Consider the following 17,163-nt stretch of genomic DNA (forward strand, 5'->3'; position numbering starts at 1 on the left):
ACATACATACATAAATATATATATGTGTGTGTGTGTGTGTGTGTGTGTGTGTTTGTGTGTCTGTATACAAGGCACAAGGTGAGTTGAATATGAAGGGATGATATCTAAAAAAATAAAATCAAATTAAGGGATGAGAGAATAATATATTGAGAGAGGGAGAAAGGGAGAGATAGAATAGGATAAATTATCTTGCATAAAAGTGGCAAGAAAAATCAGTTCTGTTGGGAGGGAAGAGTGGGCAGATGAGGGGGAATGAGTGAATCTTGCTCTCATCGGATTTGACCTGAGGAGGGAATAACATACACACTCAGTTGGGTATCTTACCCCATAGGAGAGAAGGAGGATGGAGATATAAGAGGGGGGACAATAGAAGCAGGGCAGATAGAGGGAGGAGATAATCAAAAGCAAACACTTTTGAAAATGGGCAAGGTCAAGGGAGAAAATTGGATAAAGGGGGATAGGATAGGAAGGAGCAAAATATAGTTAGTCTTTCACAACATGAGTATTGTGGAAGGGTTTTGCATAATGATACACATGTGGCCTATTTTGAATTGCTTGCCTTCTTAGGGAGGGTGCGTTGGGAGGGAAGAGGGGAGAAAATTTGGAACCCAAATTTTTAAAAGCAGATGGTCAAAAAAAAGTTTTTGCATGCAACTAGGAAATAAGATTTACAGGCAATGGGGCACAGAAATCTATCTTGCCCTACAAGAAAGTAAAGGAAAAGGGGATTGGGGTGACAGAAGGGAGGGCTGACTGGGGAACAGTGCAACCAGAATATATGCCATCTTGGAGTGGGGTGGGGAGGGTAGAAATGGGGAGAAAATTTGTAATTCAAAATCTTGTGAAAATTAATGCTGAGAACTAAAAATATTAAATAAATAAATAACGATTTATTATTAAAAAAAGAAAAGGCAAACACTCTCATATGCATTATATTTCCATATTACCTACATTGAAAAAAGGAAGAAAAAATAAGGAATATAAGAAAAAAAGACCATCCATTAAGGTCATTGTCTGCATTAATGGAGAATGGACCTACCCTGATAAAATGATGGACCCTGGAACTATTGACATTTGGAATAATTTCTATTTCTTCAGCCCTTGAAAGTTTACAAAGCATCTTCCTTGCAAGAGAAGCAAGGCAGACATTATTATAGCAATTTTTCAGATAAAGAAACAGATTTAGAGAGGATTTGTGCAAGGTCACATAACTAGAAAGCTCTGGAAATGAGCCTAGGATAGAATAATAATAATAGCAATAATTATACCAATAATAATAATGATGATGATGATTAGGGCAGCTAGGAGACACAATGGATACACCAGTTGTGTAGGTGATTATGCAAGTCACTTAAGCTCTTTTTGCCTTGGTTTCTTCATTTGTAAAATGGGGATTATAACAGAACCTTCCTCCCAGGATTATAATGAAGATCAGATGAGATAATAATTATAAAGTCCCCTGGCACATAGTAAGTGCTATGTAAATGTTAGATATGTGTTATTATTGTTAGTCATAACAGTTAACATTTACATAATGCCTTAAGGTTTGCAAAGCACTTTACAGATATTATGCCATGTGATCCTCTCAGTATCCCTAGAAGATAGATGCCCTTACTATCCAGATGATGAATCTGAAGCACTCAGAGGTTAAGTGACTTGCCCAGGGTAACATAGCTAGAAAATGTCTGAGGCCAGGTTTGAACACTTCCAGGCTCCGTGCTCAGCTCTCTCAGTGCTACACTACTGAGCTGTCTACTCTAAGACTCAGATTCAGACTCATATGCCATCCTACGCTATCTCTTCTGACCTAGGTGGAGATTGCACAAGGCCCTTCTAGAGGTGAGACCCCAGGATTCCGTACCTTCTGTACAGAAGCTCCCCAGCTTCACAGTGTTCTGATTGTCCCTGAGCTCAGTGTATATTGGGTAGATGGTCTGACAGGGAATCTTTTTGGCTCTGGAGAACACGACTGGACAAAAATGTTAAGTGAATAGCACTTCCCCAAATGACCCTTCTGGATTGTATTAGACTCCACAGTTATTTTCTGGGAAATCCAGCCAGGACATTCAGTGAATCATTGACAGACACCTGCCTCTTCCCTCTCTGGGGCGGCCTCCTGTTTTCTCTCTTTTTTTCTAGGCAATTCTGTCTTTTCAGCCGAGTTTTTCATTCTTTTACCTCTTCTCTTACTCCAGCTTCTGTCCCCCTTATTATAACAATAACAACAATGAACTATGGGAGTGGGGTGAGGAAAAATGAACTGGTACCTGTGAGTAAAATCATAGGATGTCCAAGGAGTTGGAGAACTACGGGGTCTCTCTGTCCAACTCCCCCATTTTTTTCCAAGGAGAACATAGGGCTGGAAAGGCGTAGTGAATGGCCACAATAACATAGCTAGTTAACAATCTGAGTTCTTATTCTACAAACAGTATTCTTACGTTATTCATAATAATTGCTGGCTTTTATATAGTATTTTAAGGCTTGCGAAGTGCATCCTTTGTATCATTTTATCCTCACAACAATGGGGGGAGGTAAGTTTTATTATATTCCCCATTTTTCAGATAAGTAAACTGAGGCCAAAGTTAATTGTCTTGCCCAGGAGCACAGAGTATCTGACTCCATAGCCCAGCATTCTTTCTGTTAGACCCCCCTAGCTGTCTCTTTCCAGCACAGACTTTCCATAGTACACATCCTCTCTTTCTTTCCAGTGTGGGCCATTCAAGGACAGCCATCCTCACTTATTTCTAAATGAGGCAGATAGCTTTAGTGGCAGGAGCACCCAGAAGAACCAGGTTCAAATTTAGGTTTTCATTTTATTTCTGCATGAGCTTGGGTTGGTCATCGAACCTCAGTTTCCTTATCTATGAAATAGGGATAAAGCTTTTGACTATTTCCCTTACACATTTTTTAAAAAATAAGGCATTATTAAATGTTTATTGTTATAATTATAACTTCATTACGCCATACTTAGTGTTCCCATAAAATATTAATAGCAGTGAAAAGTTTGTTTTTTAAATCTTATTTTTATTACATTCCAGTAGTGGCAGAGTGTGAACAAAGGCCCTGGAAAAGAGTTGGAGGGTAGGGGTGGGGTTAGTACAAGTTCCAACAATAGTGAGAAACAAGGTTTAGCAGGAGCATAGAATAGTGTGAGATAAAAGTAGAACAAGAATGATGGTACCACATTGGGGTGCGGTGGGGTGGGGTGTAGGAGCCTTGAATGCCAGGATTAAGACTTTAGTGTTGAATTTATTTAGTAAGCAAAGCAAAATTAGGAGATGAAGTTCCCAGTCTGAGTGAGATTACCCAGAGGAAATTTAGGCACCAGACTAGTCTGGAGCTAATCTCTAAAGATAGAAAACAAAATGGAGATGATTGTCATTCCCTTATGCCTCCCCTCCCCAACCCCCTGCAAAAAAACAAACAAACAAACAGAGAAAGAAAGTTGGACTTTTGTTGTGGGAAAAGTGAGCATGTGAGTAAGCCAGAGGCCCAAAGATGAGTGTGGGGAGTAGTCTTGGAGCAGAGATTCTTACAGTCCTGAGCACAAAGCACCCTTGGAGAGGGATGCCCACTGAATACGTACGCTGTATGTGTGCCCACAGCATTAAACGGTGATTAACTGAGCAGAACTGGATTGGCCCTTGGCCTTTTGGAGAAAAATCAAAGCTACCAAACAATTCCAGAACCTGTCAGTGCTCCAGCGATTTGATTGGCCTTTTGTCCTCAGGACCTAAAGAATAAAAAGGAAAGGGTAGGGTTGGGCCCAGCTAGATGGCATAGAGTGTTAGGTCTGGAGTCAGGAAGACCTCAGTTCAAATTTGACCTCAGACACTTACTAGCTGTGTGACCCTGGGCAAGTCACTTAACCCTGTTTGCCTCAGCTTCCTCATCTGTAAAGTGAGCTGCAGAAGGAAATGCAAACCACTGCCAAGAAAACCCCAAATGGGTCACAGAGAATCAGATGGGACTGAAATGACTGAACAACAGGGTTGGGGGGAAGGTACTGCTCACTGTCGGCTATTAGCATAACCAGGCACCTGACATAATGACCTTGTACCATTAAAGATCCTTCCCAGCCAGAGTCCTATGGAGAGCAGAAATTATTCTCCTCTGCCACCTCTTTAAAATCCATAGAAAAAGGTGAAACGACGGGACCCTTCTGATGTAGCCAGATTGCATTCTTCTTTCTCCGGTCTGTTCTTAAGTAGTTCTTGTAGAAATTTAGGAAATAGAATAATTACAACAATAACAATGACAATGACAGCTAATATTTATATGGTGTTGTAGGGCTTGCAAAGCACTTTACGAATGTTACCTCATTTGGTCCTCACAGCAACCCTAGGAGGGTAGAGTTGTGTTTGAGAAAACTGAGCCAGACACAGGTGAATTGACTTGCCCATGGTGGCCAAGTCAGCCATTGTATGAAGCAGGATCAGGGTTCAGGTCTTCCTGTCCATTACTTCCTTCAAACATAGAATTTCAGAATTGGAAACTTCATATAGAATCCTTTGCAGGTAGTCGTCTAGTACCCCACGAAGATCTTCTGTGATGGCTAGGGTTTGCTCGCTCCCAAGGCAGCGCGTTCCACTTTAGGAAGCTCTAATTTTAGGTTGTTTGTCCTAATATCAAGCCTAGATGTGGTACCTTCCAGCCACTGCTCTTGGTTCTGTATGTGATACCTCTTCTCCATGACAGCCATCAAATGCTTCAAAATAGCTCCTGTTTCCCCTTTAAATTGTTTTAAAGGTTTAAAAAATTCCTTAAGCCCCACATTCTCAGTTTTTTCATTGGATCCTCATTTGTTGAGGTTTTGAGATCCTTCATCATCTTGTTCTCCATGTTTAAGAATATCCTTCCTAAATGCTGCACCCAGGGCTCAGCCCAGTACTCCCCATGCGGAGCTGACCCAGCAGAGTCCAGAAGACCTTCCTCATCGGGGATGTGATGCAATCCTCTGGTACCTTAGGGTTTACAGATCCCTTTCCTCATAAATGTTGAAGAGATGTAGGATAAGGATTGTTATCGCCTTGTTATCTATGAAGAGCTTGGGGCCCCCAGTAATGATTTACACAAGGTGCAAGAGCTGGTAGGTACTAGAATCCAAGTATTTCTGACATATCATCTAGATTCTGCTCATGATACAACACTGGGAATGTGGTACAGATGGGATGGGGAATAAGCATTTATTAAGCATCTGCTGTGTACTGGACAGTCCATTAAGCATTTGACAAATATTTAATCTTCACAACAATCCTATGTTAACCCCTTATTACAATTGAAGGAAACTGAGGCAGATAGAGGTTGTGACTTGCCAAGGGTTACATGGCTGATAAAGGTCTGAGGAAGGATTCGATTTCAGGTCTTCCTGACTCCACACTCATCACTCTCTACTGTACCATCTAGCAAAGGATGATGGATTTAGAAGTCCTAGGAACTGAGTTCAAATCTTGGCTCTGCCATTTACAACTTTCTGTGCCTTTGGGCAAGTCATAACCTCTCTGGGCCTCAATTTCTCATTGTGAAATGGGTTCACATGACTCCTGAGGTTCCTTCTGACTCTGAATCTATGATCCTCCAATTTCGCTCAGTCTTTCTTATCTATTGGGCCCACTTCTTTAAAAATGCTGAATGTTTTAGTAATTCAAGAATTACTGCTTTTGGCATCCTGCACATTGTCTTTGGAATTGCAATGCCCTTTTATAGGCCCTAATGTAATACCTGGAATTAGAAGCAAAACTCTTATGTATTCTCTGAATTGTGTTGGGATTTCTGTGTCTAGTACATTTCATGGAATTTATAAATACTGCCAGAGTGGAACCACTTCACAGAGGTCAGCTGACTTGCTGTATTTGGCACTGGAAAAAATAAATTAAGCTCTTGTTAATCAGTTCTGAGAAAACATGATTCATTTTAGTGATAAAATTCAAAATCTTGGTCTTTCCAGCTTTTAAAGAAAAATTTAATACCATGAACTCTCGAACTAAGCAACTCAGAATCTTTGAATTGAAGGGTCGTAACATTTGTGTTTTTGAAAATAAAGTCCCTTTGGTAAGAGTCGGGGAGAGGTGTCTGATTTCTCCATTGATCTGACAGGCAGAATGGAACAGAGAGGCTTCCAGAGCTGGATTTTGAGTACCAGACCTACCTAGCCTCAGAAAACCACTTAACCTCTCAAATGTCCCAGGCAGCTCTAAGAAGGTGAGCCTCTGAGGGGCTGATCAACAGTGGTAGAGAGTATTTTCTTACTGGGTCTTCCTTTATTATAACAATTAAATCACAACTTTGGTCCTGGGATGCTTCATCCTAATGTGGAGGGGCTAAGGCAGTGGAAATAATACTTTCTTGGATCTTGCCAAGCTGGAAAGGCAAGCCCCAAGAAAGGACTGTGTGTCCCTTCTGTGAAGACCAGCTTAGCTAAGTTGAGGGAAACAAATCGAGGCTGACTGGAAGATAAGTGGATATTTTTTTGCTTTTAGTAAATTTCAAAAACTGTCTAGTGGGCCAGAGAGGGGTTGTGACCTGTATTAGTGAAGGGTATAGCCACACTGATGAAATCATGGTTCCTTTGAGTGTAAAAGAGGCATAAAAGATTTAGCTGGCATGGGATTTTCTTGTACATTCGTTTGTTTGGCTATCTTTTCCTCTGGCTCTGTCTTTCTCTCTGGCATTTCTCTCTTTCCATCTATCTACCTGTCTGTCTGTAGATCCCTCATTCTCCCTGGTTCTGTCTCTGTCTCTATGTCTGTCTGTCTTTCACTCCTCCTGTCTCTTTATCTGCTTCTAACTGTCTGTCTCATGGTCCGGCTTTCTGTCTTTTGGCTCTGTCTGTCTCTCATTGCTTGTTTATCCATCCATCCCTTACTATACATCTGGTAAATCTAAGGCCTTTCACTTTCACAAGTATATGTACATACATGTTCCTATGAATAGATACATATATACATATCTATTTGCATTGAGAGAAGAGACACACACACAGAGACAGAGAGAGAGAGAGAGAGAGAGAGAGAGAGAGAGAGAGAGAGAGAGAGAGAGAAAGAATGAGAACACAATGTGGTATAATGGAAAATCTACTTTGATGTCAGGAGGACCTGAGTAACCTAGTTCAATTAGATTAGATTAACTAACTGGAAGTCAAAAAGACCTCACTGAAAGTCTCACCTGAAAATATAGTTACTGTGTGATTTTTTTGCAAGCCACTTAAAATCCCAGGGCTCCAGGCATTGAAGATGAGGTACTAACCTGGGTTGGTGGAGAGAATTTCCTCTTTTGGGAGTTCCCTATACCAATTAATCACAGGTCTAGTCCCTCCCTGTCCCTCTATTTTTCTGTCTCTCTATCTTTATTTCTTTGTATCTAGAATGTAACAATAAGGAAAATGAGAGCTATATACATATATAGACAGATGGACAGAAAAACTAAAATGCAAGATAAGAGAGGCAAGGGAAGAAGAGAGGCCTGGGGCTGCTACAGAGCTGTGATCAGCCTACTTCTTAGACACAGGGAACAATTCAACCTCAGCTTTCTGAATCTACAAGCCAAGCCGCTCATCTTTCCCCTGCCTTCTCTGGAACTCAGTTGCAGCAGTATGGGAAGTGATTGGTGACATATTCTGAGCTTCCCTGGACATAAAAAAGAGCCTCTCAGTTTGACAGGCATCTCTTCTGGTTTAGTCACATTTGACTGGAGATGTGTTCAGTTGAAAACAGTTTCAATAAAATCCTGAGCCAGCGAATGGAGAAATGTAAAACTGAGATATCAGTTAAATGTGATGTGTTGTTGTTTTTCTCACCTCTGCCTGTCCTGATCCAGTCTATTATATTAAGTAAATCGAATGGCAAACAGTGGGGCTGATTTGTTCACTACATCTTCACGACACAACTTCCTTCTCTACATACTGAGGCATTAGGAGAGATGAACTCTAAGATTGGGACCAGTTCTAACATTCTGACATTACATTTTGGAGGTACCCTTCTGGCTTTAGCAATCTATTGTGTATTCTACGGTCCCTTTAGCTTTGACATTCCCAGCCCTGCCATTCAACAGTCCAGGTTCTAAAATCATTCTAGCTGCAAGATTCTATGATTCTTGTTCTTTGGGAGATGAAGATGTGTTGGACTAGGAGGTAACCCAAGCTTCTAGTTTGGGGTTCGATAAAACGAGGTCATAGGAGGCACCTATGGCCATATTCATATTAATATAGATTATTAATATATATAGATACCTAGATATAGATATATCTATAGATAGATATGGACATCTACATATAAATATCTATATAATAGAGATAGAAATCTAGATCTAGATAGATCTATTCAGATATAGATCGATGTATAGATAGATCGATTTAGATAAACACATATATAATCCATAATAATATGTAATATATCTAGATCTATAGATAGATCAATCTAGATAGATATATGCACTCTATAATAATATATAATATATCTAGATCTATAGATAGCTCAATCTAGATACAGATACATATAATCTATAATAACATGACAATATATAACATAACTGTATCTAGATCTATGACTATTTCTGTATATAGATTATATAGAAAGATCTAGAGCCTCGAGGCCACATGTGGCTCCCTAGATCCTCAAGTGTGCCCCCTCACAGAACAAATTCTTTTGGGATATATATCTATTTCCATTTGTATCTGTCATATTAGCATATTTATTTTGATCTATTTCTCTGTTGCACCACTGGAACTTTTCCAACAGTGATTTATTCTGTTCCTCTAACTTTAGTCATAAGTGTCCAAATTCATATTAATCTTTTATTTCACTTTATTTCAATATGAAGATTTACCTAAGCAGGATTAGAACTCAGGTCTTCTGCCTCCCAATCACAAAACGTTTTCACTACCTTATTATGCTTCCATCAGTGCTCCAAACCAGAAATACTATAGCTGCCTGGGTGGTACCAAGAACATCCCTCATCCCTCTTGTCCGCTGTAGCCTGTCAGACCTGCATCAGATTTCCTTCACAGTGGAGGGAACTTTTCTTTCTAAACAAGTTTAACATGAAAAGCCCTTGAGAAAAAGGAAAACAATTGGTTTACATTTAAATCCTGGGAAAATGGTTGAGATCAGGGTCTTCTATGAAGGCAAGTATTGAAAGTTGAGAAGGTCCTGTCAGAGAAAGTAGCAGAAATGGAAGGACTGTGGGACTAAACCTAATGAAAAAAAAAAATTCTAACCTTCACTATCGTCATAGACTCAGAGACGGGATGAGACATGGAGAACATCTGTTCCAACCCCCAACTTTAATGCATGAGCAGGGAAATGATCTGTATGAGGTCATATGGGTTATCTTAGACTTTTCAAATCAAACATTCCTTGTACTGCGCTGGGCTATTTTTGTCAGAAATACACCATGATCGAGTGCATGGAGGGCAATGAAGTGGCGTATTATAGAGGGCATACATACATACACATACATTTGTGTGTATATATGTATACATGTGTGTGTATGTGTGCACATACACATATACCTGTGTGTATGTATGTAAGCATATGTGTGTATTTATATATGAACATACAATAGGGGTCAATTAAGCACTGAACCTGAATTTGGGAAGACCTGAGTTCAAATCTCACCACAGACCTTTAGAAGTTTTGTGACCCTGGGGAACTTTAGAGTCCAGCGAATCCAGCTCCGTCATTTTACAGAGAGGGAACCCACGCCCAGGAAGGTGATCCATTTCCCAAGATCCCATAGGTAGCATATATCTGAGTCTGGATTTGAACCTAGTTCTTTTTGACTCCCACATGCAGACCTCTGTCTACTACATGCAGCCTCTACAATACGTGACTCCTCTAACATCACACAAGTAGAAAGTGGCAGAGGTGGAATTTGAACTCGGGGTCTCTGACTCCAAATTTTTTATGACCTTGTCCAAGTGTTTTAACTTTTCTGAGCTAGGGTTTCCTTCATAGTAAAGCAAAGATAATAATAGTGCTTCCCTCCATGAGCTGTTGTGGGGATCAAATGAAATAACATGTATAATGTTTTTCTAGCCTTAAAGCCAACTATAAATGTGATCTCTTGTTGTTATATCGTGACTGTTGTTGGGATCGACCCAATTTCCTTGGCTAAGAGCTGGATCCTGGAATCCCAGATCCTAATTCTCCTGCCATCTCTGAGCTCAGAATTGCTACCTTTGATCTTGGTTACTATGGTGACAGTAGCTGCTTCCACTCTGATCTCCTTCTATTGTGACCTGGGCTAACTCCAGTTTCCGGTTGAAATGATGAGAGCGCAAGCTCTCATTTTCTGCTGAAAACCTCAGGGAAGCATCAGCACATCTTTTGGTCTGACCTTGCATCCCCAAATGATGACGACTGAGAAGCAATATTCGCCCATGGCCACGGCTTAAGCATTCTACAATGATTTGGTGTGGGATAAAGCCTCAAGTGATTGCACATGGGTTTAATGGGGACTCATGACCCATGTGTCTTAGTCCCCCTGCCATTGCATTAAGCACAGAAATTAAGAAAGAGCAGAATGGGAGAGAAACAAGAGGGAAGGAAAGGAAAGGGATTCTTACAGTGGTCTCCTTTTATTTAAAAACATTGTCTTTTGTAAACTAATGAATTTACACTTCTTGCTTATTTTTAGCAAGAGTAAGTGTGGGTGAAGGACAAGATAGCACTGGACAGAAGTTTGAAATCACAGTGAAAAGAGAACCCCTCCTAACCCACTTCATGTGCCCAGTATTTCTGGAGGTATACAAGACGCCAGTACAAGTGTCCTGTGGACATTTTTTTTTCCTTCTGTTTGCTCACAATAGTGTCCGAAACCAAAGGAGTCTCTTTGTTACAGCGTTCAATCTCCAGGAATCAGAACTGGGGATGTAGAAAAGCAAATGGAAAAAAGACAGAGGCAACTAGTAGTGGTTGCAATAAAAGTCTGATCTTATCAAAAATGGATGTCCATATGGCTTTTTGTTCCAAGTATCAGAGCTATATAATGGAGAGAATTAAGGCCCCCACTCAGGATGTGGCACATCAGCCAGGTAGCCTCCCTAACTGATTTACCTTTCCTTGTCCTTACTGTCCCAAGAAGAATTTTGATCAGTAAAGACTAGTTTGAACACTGTACAATGTACCGTAGCCTAGGTACTGAAACAGGAGTTTGTCCAGTTTGTGTCTCAGTGCCTTGGAGAGACTTTAACTATTGGAGGGCAAACTTCATGGAAGACGTTTAACATAGATATCAGTTATTCTATGACACTATGTGGATTATGACATTTATGAAGATGACATGGCAAATCATGCTTTGCTGCATTTCATGATAGATAAAAGAACTTAAACTAGTATTTCCTATATATGTATAGTACATATATGTATATGTATATAAATATATATTTATATACATGTATACACATAACACATACATATACATATATAATAAGAAGGATGTGTATGTATATAGTAGACATGTATACATGTACATGTGAATATATAAATATGTTGTATGCTATAGTATAAGCTTATATGTTCCCAATCATAGCACTATATTGCATATATTATATATAGTAATTATGTTATGATATTATATATTATAATCATATAATTCCATGTAAATACATAATGTTATAATTATATATATATATACATATATATATATATATATATTTATTGTATAATCATATGATATCTAAGGCATTTTTTAGATTCTTTTTCCCATCCTAAGGTATATATAGCAGGACTAGAAATGGCAACATTTTTTTAATGGGTATAATTATAACAAGGGTCACATTCTTTTTCATGGCCCTTTCTGAACTCTTCGATCCTATCTTTGCTCCCTCCTTTTTGTCAAGATTTGCAGTATCACACTTCCACTTTCTGCAACTGAATCTGCATTCACCCCTACGGCTTTTACTTTATATCTGTTCGGTATTTACTGGTTTCATCCTATAAACCAAAGTCATATTCTAGGGCAGTGCAGCAGAACAGCAACGGCCGAAAGTCTAACTTTCTGTTTTAATTCTGTGGCCTATGGTGCTATAATAAAGTGCTCTGTTACATCCGCCTTTGACCCAGGATGGCCTCTAGTCAATGGCCCTGTCTGCCAAAGGCTGGGATTAATTTCAGGAGGAGTTCTTGAAAGACCTTTTAAGGGCATTTTGTTGGATTTATAGTGTTAATAGATGATAATCTTTGATTACATTTCCATACTACTCGGCACACCTCTAGAATATCAATTAATTTATGGTCTTAAATTCAATGTCTTCATAGTGTCTTTTGGGATAAAATGTAACCCTTTCATAAGCAAAAAAATAAATGTTTCTAGGATAGAAGAGCAAAATTTTATATCCTTATAATTGGACAGGTATACTTTTTCAGACTATTTCAGGTGTCTCCTTCTCATATTTATTTTCCTTATGTGTTTATTTGAGACATCTCATTACATTCTTCGACTAAAAAGCCCAGATTGTAGAGTGTCAAAATAAAAGTTATAGAATATAAGAACTTTGTTAAAGGAAGCTGGGGTGGAAAGAGTTTTTAACATTTTGGTTCATAGCATTAGAGAGTTTGAGGGTTTTTTTGTTTGTTTTTTCTTCTAAAAGTAAATTATATAAGCTGAAAATATTTTGTTCCATTTCTCAAATGTTTTCCTTATAGAACCACTTTCAACAGAGAAATCCATGTATGAAATGTCATCTTTAGCTCTGTGCAAAATATAACAAACTAGAATGATCTCAGGTAGACCCTACTTTCAGGAGGTAATGTAGGAGCTAAATATTTGCTTTGCAAAGACTGAAAAATCCCCTAACACACAGTTCCTTGTCAATAAATAGAAACCCTTTCCAAAGCTTAGAAGTACATTGCTTTATTAATCATGTGAATTTCAAGCTTCTTATTTCTTTTTTATTCCCTAGGAAACCTGCTTTGGTAACTGTTCAGGGAATTTGAATTTCAGTGTACTTTGCTAGTATTAATAAGCGCAAGGTCAAACCTGTGAGACCTGTGCTGTGCTTGCCTTGTCATGGAGGCATGGAAGGATGGGACCAGTTTAAGTTCAAGTTCTGATCCCGTTCTTTAGACTTCATGTCTTGACTGATGGGTTCAATCCAGGTAACCAGAAAGACACTGGGCCTCAGTGCTTCTATCTCACCTTTTCTGATGGGCTTAAGCCAATTGACCTCCAAAAGCCCTAGCTAACTCCAAATGCTTGTAGTTAATTAATTTTAATTCCTTTTCAGTAGCTGCATCCCAGAGTTAAGGACATTGCTATACCATAAGTTTCAAAGAAATTTTAATTTAATACCACACCAGACTTTAACGCTTTAGAGCTGAGATAGGAAAACTTTTGTCTAATCCTTGAGATTTGAAGACTTTGAGCAGACCACCTTAGATTAATGGGGCAAATGGATCAGCTTGATTCCAACTGTTTTCTTTCTTCAAATTTTTATTCTTATATAATGTATTATTTTTAAGTTATATCAATACCTTTTGCTTTATTTTTCTTCTTGTTCTTTTAAATCTTTTTAAAGTTTTAATAGTATTTTATTTTTCCCCTAGTTACATGTCAAGAAAATTTTTAGCATTTGTTTTTTAAGATTTTGAGTTCTAAATTTTTCTCTCTTCCTCTCATTCCTCCCATCTCCTGAAAATGGTAGATATTTTGATATAGTTTATGCATATGCTATCATGTAAAAATATTTCCATATTAGTCACATTTGTGAAAGAAGAAACAGGTGAAAAGGAAAAACAATACACGAAAGAATAAAATAGGTAAAAAAAGTGCTTCGGTCTGCATTCAGAGTCCATCAGTTCTTATATGGAAAACATTTTCCTTTCTGAGTCTTGTGCTTGTCTTCAATCATAGCGTTGCTGAGAAGATCTGAGTCATTCATAGTTGATCATCACACAATGTTGTTGATACTGTGTACAATGTTTTCCTGGTTCTGCTCATTTCTCTTTGTATCTGTTCATATAAGTCTTTCCGGGTTTTTCTGAAATCTGTCTGTTGATCATTTTTTATTGCACAGTAGTAGTCCATTAAGAAATAGTTTATTTAATTATCTATCTATCTATTTATTTAGTGAGGCAATCAGTGTGAAGATTGTTTAGGGTCGCGCAGCAAGTAAGTATAAAGTGTCTGAGGTCATATTTGAATCCAGGTCCTCCTGATTCCAGGGCTGGTTCTCTATATACTTTACCACCAAACTGCCCTCAATTATTTTCTTATGGTAAATACATTATGTCGTGTAAGTATATTTCTTGTCAGAAAACCTTCCAGAAAATAAAAAAAAAACTCTCTTCTTCTGATTTTAAAAGCAATGTGTGTGTGTGTATATATATATATATATATTTAATGATTTATTAATTGTTTTAAAGAGTAAGAGCCTTTAAAATATCTTAAATTTTCTTACTCTACAGTCTGTATTCTCAATCTCCAGGGGAATGAGGGCTTTCCTCTCATTCTTGCCTGTCTCTTGGTTGACCAATTAATCAATTTGTGAAGCCAAGCAACACAGAGATGTGGCTTTTTGTGGTTTCTAATTTTGTGATGTCATTTCTGACGGAGACAACCAGACTACAGCAAAAGAATTTTTTTTATTGCTTAAGACAAAGTTATGAGAAGCCTTGAACATCCCTCGTGCTTTTACTACTGGAGCCAGCTGATTCTATCTCCAGCAATCTCTCTTGTGTCTGTTCTTTTTAATAATAAATGTTTATGCATGTATTTTGTTTTTATATTACCTACATTTCCTTTTTTTCTTTTCCTCCCAGAGAGCCATCCTTTTTCTCATCTTTAGTCTATCCTTTTGATTCTATCCCCTCTTCTCTATTTCCACTGCCACTCTACTAGCCCTGACCCTCATTGCCGCCAAAAAAGACTATTGCAATAATCTTCTTGTAGATGTTTCCATACCAGAGCTAGAATATGTATGAATCTGGCCATGTGACCACATCCTTACTGTGCTCAAAGCCATCTTTAGGGGGACTGTGCCCCAGCGATGATTATTTTTTAAGTTAAAAATACCATTTGAACATAGTTTGTTTTGTGTTGATACCATAGGTATTTCCTAAGTATTACCCATGGAAAACCCTAGGGGGAAAAACATTTCCTAAAAAAAAAAAAAGCAAACCATTCTACTAGTGAGATTATAACTGATTGTACATCACTTTCCACTTTTATACTTTATTGATTAATAACAGAAAGGAAAGTTATGTACTTGGACTTTGATAGTAAGGTTCATTGCCTTTTTGATTTCCCCCCTCTCTCCTTTATTCACATTATAGGTCTTGTAAACATTTTTTTTCTTTTGCCTTTTTATTCACATCTTCCCATGTTTCACTGTATCCTTCATCTATGCCATAATTTTGAGCGCAGTAATATTCCTCCATAGTCATATAATACTTTGTTTAGTCATTTCTTGGTCTTTGGGAACATAGCTTATTACCGAGTTGTATCATCAAGGCTATCGTGTGTATGTATACATATATACACATACAAATACATACACACACATATATATTATATATAATATATATTAGTCTTATGGTAGTTTGCCTCTTTGAATTAAAAAAGTAGGATCTCTGAGTCCAAGGTTATGGAAAACTGAGTGACTTTAATGATTCTAACTTTCCCCAGATAATTGAACCATTTCACAGTTGCACTATCAGTGAAAGGGAAAGCCCATCTTCTCACAGCCCTTCCACAAAGAATGTTCACATTTTACTCTAGTAATTTAATGTCGGGAGAGGATACTTTGGATTGCTTCAAGTTATGCATTTCTCTGTTTACTAATGATTTTGTGAAATTTTAAATTATAGTTAACAATTTGCATTCCTTTTTTTTTTATTTTGAAACTCTTTGTAACCTTTAACCAAATTGCCTATTGGAGAAAAACCTTAGTTTTGAAGATTTGTGCCAGTGCCCTATAGAATTTGTATGTTAGCCTTTTCTCAGATATATTTAATGCATATCCCCCCTTTATCCATAAATTTTCTTCTAATTTTGACTATATTTATTTTAGTTGTGCTAAAATTTTTAAAATTTTTTATCATCAAGATTATTTATAATAATCTTTTATAATCTTCAACCTCATGCTTAGTTATGACTGGTTGTAAGAAACAATATTATATTCTCTTCTAGTTCTGTTTTATAGATTAATTTTTAAAATATTTAAATAATTTATTCAGTTGGAATTTATTGTAGTGTGTGATGTTAGACAGTGTCAACTCAAATAGAAGAGAATCCCTGAAGCCTGAATATTGACATAAAAAACCACAAATTAACATTATCCATGCTGCACAGATTTTTTTAATTAAACCTTTCCCAGTTATATTTTATTCTGACTTGGGCCTAGTTTGACACTTCTTGTGTAAGGTGTTAGTCTAAACCTTTTTTATTTTTCGGAAATGCTTTCCATTTCCCCCCCTCTTCCTGAGGGCCAAATCACCTGAGATCTAAGAATGGTTTATACATTTCTAAATGAAAAAATGGTTTTATATTCTTACATTCTTTGCTAGAAGCAATACAAATACAGGCAACCAGCAGGATATGGCCTGAGAGCAATATTGACCCCTGATTATAGACAATAAATCCTAATAAATACACATTAATTAGTCAACAGGTATTAAATAAGTGCTTGGTATGTGTCAGGCACTGTCTGAGTCTTGAAACCAGAAAAACTGAGAGGCAGAGGTGAGAGTCTGCAAAGACCAGCAGATGCCTTGACAAGAATTTATAGGTAGGAGAGAACATTGCAGCCTGTGATGCTCACAATACATATCATGGGGAAGGTTGAGACTCCGTTTGTTCATTCAGCAAATGTTTATGAAGTTCCCACCGTATTGTCCAGTGCATAGAAAGATAGATAAGATCTGGTCTCTATCGTCAGAGGATATATAATTTTGTAAGGGAACTAAGGCATATGCATATATGACTGTAATCCCAAACAGAATATACAAAGTTCATAAGCCAGGTCTGAAAAATGAGCGATGTGAGAAAAGAGAAGTTACTTCTGGCTAGATGAACTAAGGAAGCATTTTGGGAGGAGGTACATAAGGTAGCTGTACCTTAAAAGGGAAAGGATTGGGTTTGGAAATAGGGACCTTGGCAAACTTGGAACCACTATTCTATAAAATGCCTGTAACACTTTTCATTTAAAAAATTATTTACTTTTAA

General features: G+C 37.8%; 1 pseudogene; it reads left to right on the top strand.

Annotated features, from left to right (window-relative positions):
* LOC118854891 overlaps positions 1 to 11,328 on the top strand; it is a 47,456-nt pseudogene extending 36,128 nt beyond the window's left edge.
* Positions 11,329 to 17,163: the final 5,835 nt, after the last annotated feature.

Source organism: Trichosurus vulpecula, chromosome 6, assembly GCF_011100635.1.
Source record: "Trichosurus vulpecula isolate mTriVul1 chromosome 6, mTriVul1.pri, whole genome shotgun sequence".
Lineage (NCBI taxonomy): Eukaryota > Metazoa > Chordata > Mammalia > Diprotodontia > Phalangeridae > Trichosurus > Trichosurus vulpecula.